Source organism: Galleria mellonella, unplaced genomic scaffold (genome assembly GCF_026898425.1).
Source record: "Galleria mellonella isolate WM207_F2 unplaced genomic scaffold, CSIRO_AGI_GalMel_v1 utg139, whole genome shotgun sequence".
NCBI classification, from domain to species: domain Eukaryota; kingdom Metazoa; phylum Arthropoda; class Insecta; order Lepidoptera; family Pyralidae; genus Galleria; species Galleria mellonella.
The window spans coordinates 3073270-3081325 of NW_026441995.1; positions in this window are offsets into that span (position 1 = coordinate 3073270).

The following is an 8056-nucleotide window of genomic DNA, read 5'->3' on the forward strand; positions in this document are numbered from 1 at the left end:
CCGTGTGGTCCCGGCATAGAATAGGTCATCCTTTCCTTTCCCGTGGATATTGTATAAGGCGACTAAGGAAGGACGAGGGATGGGCAGCAGCGTCCCTCTCGAGATGTTTTAATCTCTAAAAGCCTAATTGCGGTTGCCAATCCGCCTGCCAAGCGTAGCAACATCTGGCAAAACTCCCTTTATGGGGAAGGCTTATGTCCAGCAGTGAATAGTTAAAAACTGATCATCATATCAGATGATATAGATTTCAATGGCATTATTTAATTTTGAGTGTTCTCTTCACTTGCATTATATATTTGTGCAAACTTTAGTTGCGGGTAGATTATTATTTAAGTATATAATTGTGTATTGTTATAGGTGTCTGTTTGCCTTAAATAAATGGATAAATGAAGGATATTTTTTTATTCCTACGGTAGGTTTTATCATATTTAGAATACTATACTATTGTAAACGTCTATAGACTATAGTAATCGCTTAATAAAAAATAACTCATATTCTTGTTTGACATAAAAAAAACCAATTTAAGATGTTGCTTTTAATAAAAAGTGAGATTGTGATATAATTAATTATATATTGGGAGTAAACGCTTTGATTAAAAAAGGAAATTAATATATTCAAAACCTGTTTATAAGTAGCAAAGATATCGCGTAACATATATTTAAAAAAAAAATATACCTGCGAATTGAGAATTTCTTTTTTTTTAAGTGGCTTTGAAACAAGAAACATAATGCAGTAGAAATTCCGCAATATATTCTCATATAGGTATTTATTTATTTAAGATAATCTACGTCATTTTTTAAAGTAATATGTCAAAACTCCATAGACAAGTCTAGACGTTAATCCGTTGTGTTCCCACATTGCGCATTAGCAAATTAATTAAGCTAACTGCAAACTGTCAAGACAAATAGAAAAATGACAAGATCTTAAACCAACTACCTAATATTAAGTTCATTCACTCAACCTGTACAGTTATTATATTTTAAGAGTCGATATTGCTTGCGAAACCAGAAAAATGGCGATATGCAACCATATAGAGAAGTCAATGCATTTCATGAATATTCGTAGTATTGTACAAGTATTTATAGGTTCTGTCCAAAAATCGAAATTGGTATCATAAAAAGTCTGAGTACTTTTTAATATTAAATTATCGTCGTATTCGATGAAAAATGTAGGTACAATAAAACAAGTATTCAAATTAATTTCTTTTATTCTGCTTCGTGTTAAACAAATGTAAGATTTTTCGTATATTAGTAATCTAAATTTATCTTTGCTTCATCAAATAATAGCTATAAGTTTTGTATCGAGATAAACCATATTTGAAAAGGAATATAATGCGGAATGCGTACCCGTATATATAATAGAAATATCCTTTATTTATATGGATTATTTATATAAATAAAGCCTATTTCTAGATTATTTAATTTGTATTTTTTTTGTAATATTTAGTTACAGTGAAGCGATATTTTACATAAATGCGGAGACAGATGACATTGATTACATTTTTTTAAATATTAATGTCGTATAGAGATGGTTGCATAGAACTAATACAATTGTATTTGTTCAAAATGACATGCACCTAGGTTCATTTAGTTCAAAGAATAACATTCGGAATTATTAAATATTAACAAATAACGCTAATAAGCATCGTAATAACAATTTGTATCAAGTGTCAGTTACAAAGTGCGGTATTGCAATTTGTGACTTTAAAAAATGTAGCCCCATACTTAATGTATTTTAGTATTGTCGATTCGTTTTTACAAAGAATTGCATGTTCAGAAAGCTATTCAGATATTAATAAATATTTGTGGAGCATTTATTTTTAAATACTATATTACATTAACTTTTTTTAATATACAAAATATATATGAATTTAATTTGTCCTAGTTAAACTGCAGTGGGAAGAAATGCAAGAGTAATAATAATAAACCGAAAATACATTGAGCGAAGTTCACCGTGCATAATGTTGCCAAAGGTCACGTTGCAAAGTGTTGATTTGACACTAACACTTATGTATGGAAGTGATTCGTAGGTATAGCAGAATGAAACATTAAAACTGGACGATGCTGTAGAGATGAGAGCTTTGGACAGATTATTACATAAAAAGACAAACTTACTTTTACATTGATATATTTCAACAAGTTTCTTTAAGTAATTTGCTTTCTTTGTTGTAGAATCATTGTTCATAATGATCAGATCATATATTTACAACTGAAAATTAATACATACATACATATATCTGTCACGCCTGTCTCCCATTAGGGTAGGCAGAAACAATAGAACGCCAAGTGCTTGGATAAAAATTAATAATAAATAAAAATATGTTACATTACCAAATAACAGACTTAGAACAATATAATAGTGGATGGTGATATACAAATAATATATGTATAACTATATGCAATACATTGCCTTAATACATTTTTTCTTTTTTTTTATTATTAGACAAATGAGTAGATGATCAACCTAAAGAAAAGCAACTACCGTGGCCCAATAACATCTGCAACACGATATATGTTGTGCTAAATTAGCAATTATTACCAAGCCATTAAATCTCTTATTTATAAAGCTATTTTCTTATTCCATTGCACGAATTATCATGGATATTACTTCATACATTTATTTAAACACTGTATTCATAGGAATTTAATGTGTTATGCAAAATTTAAGTAATGTAAAGTTAAGACTGACATAAAACAGCAACGCAACAAAGCCAAACTTTATGTTTGATGTTTGTGCATTGCGCATTGTACAAGCACTGTTGCTCGAAGATATTGACACAATTGTTACTGTGTACATTTCGATTAGACACAGTGTAAGTGAAGCAAAGTAAACTGTAATAAGTTGGAAAACAGAAGGTGTTCTCAAATTGCATTAGTGCAAAACGCCATTTGTATCCGAGTCCGGGTTTTGACCCCGCGGATAGATGTCTTTAGGCGAGTTGAGGTGGAGTATAAGATACGAGAACGAGCTGTGTTAATGGCGTTACAGCTATTGTCGACAATTTGCTAGTGTTGCCTAATAATCGATTTATAAAATAACCGATAGTGTTCACCCAGAATAATTAAAGTATCGATTGACCATAGTATCGATAGTGAATTCAAGACAATACTGTCGATTAATTTATATATAATTGGTTTTATTGTCTCAGTATTGTCTAGTGATGGCGTCTTATATTTCTTTGTTATTTATTACTCAATCGAGATTAGAATAATCGATTGTCCAACTAATCGATAATCAACGATAATTTGCCAAAATTCTCTATTATTTATTTTTATAAAGGCTTTTGCCTATATATAGTGTTTTATTTCAACTGAATATGGAACCAGTGTGATTGAGGTAACTTTCGAAATATGAATTATAAATGAAATTAATGTTGCGTCGCTGCGAAAACCTCGTAAGAGACAAAATGGGAAAGACCTTGGTTCGTTTCATAGGACCGTTATCTGAGTATTACGAGTGCCTATTTAATTATTTAAATATTACAGACAGCCAGTTACATGCTCATAACTTTATTACTCATATAGAAAAGTCAGTTTCTGAAAAAATGCATTGTACAGTTCACAGTTTGTTCAGTTCTGAAAAACTAGTCTATATTTCCGCTGAACGCTTCCTCTCTCAAACCAGATCACACTAACTAACTGTAATTTAAAGCCCCCAAGTAACGTAACTCTGGTCAAGTGTGCGATTTAACTCATCCAAGTTGCGTTCAATAACGCTTATATAACTCAAGGGCACAAAGGCGATCCGAGATAAATACGAGGTGAGGGCAGTCATTCACGCAATCGGATAGTCACTGCAGAATACTTAGTAGGGAACTCCATGCTCTCTACTGCGAAATGCTTAGAAGGATTCCTGGAAAGTGCTTACATTATTTTTAAAATTGAACTTATTTTTTTATTGATTTATTAAATAATTACTTAACGATTTAATGTACTTACCAGGTTGTTGGTTATTTGTTCAGAATTATTTTATTTAATTCCGCTATTATTAGTATATATGGGACTGTCAACACTCGAAGACCTTCCATATTAGCCATCAATCTCCGACTGCCATTTTGTTCACGCACGTTTTGCGACATGTATTTCCCTTCTAAACGAGGTGTCTTCAGGCCAATTATTAAATTGCTGCTCGGAGCCTAATCTTAACCGTTTGGCACCCAAACAGGTAGTAGGTAGTAGGTAATAGTGGTGGTTAATCTTCGAGTGTTACACACATAGTAATGGTATCGGAATTAAACAAAATAGATAATTCTAATCAAATAACTAGTGATATGGGCTTCCGTAAGATAATACCTAATTCAGTAATTTTGTACAGGATTTTTTATATATATATGTATATACATATACCTGTGTTAAAATAATGAAAGAATTTAAAACAAATCACTAGAATAGAAAAAAAGGGATTAGTGCAGGCAAAACTGCTGGAATCTACTTATGAACTATACAATAACATTTATGATGAGACACAAATTACAGTAATAATCAGCGTTATCTATACAGTAATAATAGAAATTGTCTACGAACACCAATCGACGCATCTATTTAAACCGCAAGATTGCATCTAGTGCAAGATAATAGGAAACAGATTCCGTTTGAACGCGATTTAAACATGTAACAATTTGCGAGCATTTACCTCTTTGCTACTCGACCGCCTTTTAGATAGAAGCACTTGCCTGCGGGTGTGACCTTAGAGATAAGGGTGGTCGTACATAGAAAGATGAGGCGGAAGCGTGAGCGGATAATATAAACAGTTTTTTAAGAGTATTCATAACGTTTGTTTACCAAAGTGTAACAATGTCGCAATTATCTGCTAATTTTCGAAAACAATTGTTTGATGTTTTTAATTGATTACTTACAAATAATTTTACACACTCTCCCACACACATACATTCAAATTACACTCTACACACAGGGAGCACATTATTTCACAATCTTCATTATTACCAATAGTTATAATTAGATAAGTTAACTTTATATAAAATCAACATTCTATATGTAGCACTAAAAAATTTTGCTGAACTAATATTATACTATGTAATGAGGGATGAGCGCTGTTGTCTGAGATACAGGTTTTATAACCTAGTTCAGACACAGATGTTTAAACTGATCCAAATGTACAAATGAATTTGTACCTACTTTTACTGTAATTTCCAGTGCTGAGTTTGTAACAATCATGGTTATGCAATAAAGTTATTATATTATATTATTATTATTTATAAAGAGCTCTGCTAGCTAACTGAAGCGTTAATCGTAGAATATATTATATATATAAATCTACTGCTAAAAACTTTGCACCTCTTCATATTTTATTTTTAAAAATTTTCAAATACATTTTTGCCATCAATATCCATATTTTCTGTGACAGCTTAATATGAATACTATTGAAAGAAATAAATTTTATTTTATATAAATTTGTGTATTGCATGAAAAACGGTTTAGTTTACTATTTATAGCATTTTTTATATAAACAAAGAGAAACATAAAAAAATGTTGATTTTTTTTTAAATTGTCAGATAATTGTGATGTACTGCCTTATTAATGTTCTTATGTTTACAGTCGTCATTGGAGGTGGACGAAACTATTAGTAGGTAAGCAATAAGTGGGTTCTATTGCTAGCAATATACTCTATGATCGATCTATATTCGATCCCTTCATTAGCATGGTGAATACCTAGTAATACCTGTCTTTACGCAAATATAAAAACGATTCATGGCTTAACATAGATATAAATTTGATTATGTATCCACTGTAATTCAGCTGTACGTTTTCCAATAAATAAATAAATAAATAAAATAAATAAATTCATCAAGATACGTTAACTATTTTTTTTATACTGCTGGGGTAGCAAATAAGCAGATGGCCTATCTGACGGTAAGCGGATACCGCAGCCTATAAATGCATGCAATATCAGGAGTATTATGCGCGCGTTGCTGATCTTAAAGAAATCTCTTTTCTCGCCTTTTGAAGAATTAACTAATCCGATTTCATTCTTACCTATAATTTCTATGTGCATTACATATTTCATGACGATTGGTTGAACCAAGCAGTGAGAAATAAACAAACTCATATTTTGAATTGTAAATATAACTATAGGAAAGCCGTTCAGTTTCACAATCATTATTGTTACTATATATGTATCATAAATCGTAATACCTACTTTTGACATAGTTTATATTCGTCGTTTTGTTTCAGTAAAAGAATATGTCCCTATAAAATATTTACTAACATTTTGGTCAAGTCTTTAGAATAAAGCAAGAGCATAAAACTAGTTGGCAAGGAGTAAGGAATGTAGCACAACGTTTCCCTTATAATTACAGATTTTGTATTCACTATCTAATATCAACTTTATACAATATCACGATTTTAGAAAGTGAGAGGGTATCGTGACTAATAAAATATGTAAATAACTCTCCCAGAGCGCCGACGTGCATTATACTAGCTAACGAAGGTTTATTGTCCTATGCAGATGAAATGTACAAGAATGGTATATCCGATACACGTATAGGAAATATGAATATACATTATATGTTATGAAAGTAATCTATTATATATGTACATTAACTTTACGCGAAACACATTCTATTCAACGACAAATTTCTGCTGTATCAAATCGCAGCTCAAGTTTGTAATAGCAAATAAACATAAGTGTGCGCCAAGAACCAAATTAAGAGAATTAGCGAAACAAAGAAAAAAAAAGATCCGACATTTGATAATACTTGTGATGTGTTGGTCCCATATAAATTTTGTTATCATTGAAGTAGGTTTTTGTTTACGAAACTAAATTATTGTAGTAAATCCTAGTTCTAGTAGAATTTTTATATCGATTGAAAGTATGTAAAGATGTATGGATAATTTTTACTCAACTATATTCAAAGTGGTTTTATGCAATTGAATGATATTTTATAACATAGATAGGCCATATTCTATGGTATGTTTCAACAGAACTTAATGAAAATGTAAACAAATAAAGTAACCCGATTATAAGATAGTCTGCTAATGTCTAATAGTAGTACAAATTAAAAATAATATTTCGATTTCTTATTAATTTTATTTCAAATTGTTTCTATAATAATTGCAATAAAATTTGATTATCTACCTAAATTTTATTGTAACAGATCATAGATTAACATAATTAAGATTATGTTTCATAAAAAACCGACTTAAAATATGACAAAATCAGTTTTTTGGATCTAAAATAACACTCAAGCGATTTTGGTAGATATATATACATATATACATATATATATATATATATATATATATATATATATATATATATATATATATATATATATATATATATATATATATATGTATACTTTCAGATAAGAAAAAGTATTTTCCAAATCGATTTATAACTGATGAAGTTATGAGGTATCAAACATAAAAAAAACACAACCGAATTGAAAACCTATTTCTTTTTTAAAACATTTGAAAATAAGATACTTTTTATACATTTAATATGCTAATTTACGCAGAAAACACTAGTACAGTTACTAGTGTTACTTGTTGTGGACAATCGCTACTCTCGTAGTTCCGCTTATGAAATATGATCTAACCTTTAATTTTATTACTATGTGTGTTGAGCATCCCCGCTGTAGTTGGGCGGATGGTGCAGCAAACACCTGACGATTTGTGACCATTTGTGCCAAGTTGATTGCGGTTACATTTTTGTAATGTACCATTTGATGTTCCGCGGTTTACATCTTATGAACGGGTTAACGTGTACTTTGTTGTTAGTACGACCGATTATGATAAAGACTTTTTTTAGAGATCCGTAGTGCAGTAACAAACACGATCCCATTTTATGTGCGTATAGGACATATTTTGCCCGGAGATTTTTTATGTAAATTGAAATAGCTACTAAGATGAGACGGGCCTCCTGATGGTAATTATTGTCTATAAACATGGCCAGCACCATGGATATTAGAAATATGAGAGACGACAAAAGAAATTATGATGTCCATTGGCTTGGCTTAACAGCTTGTTAGTATGGCCAATTTTTTGTATCATTTCGACTTATATTTCTTCGTGAACAATGCTCAGTTTGGCTGAAC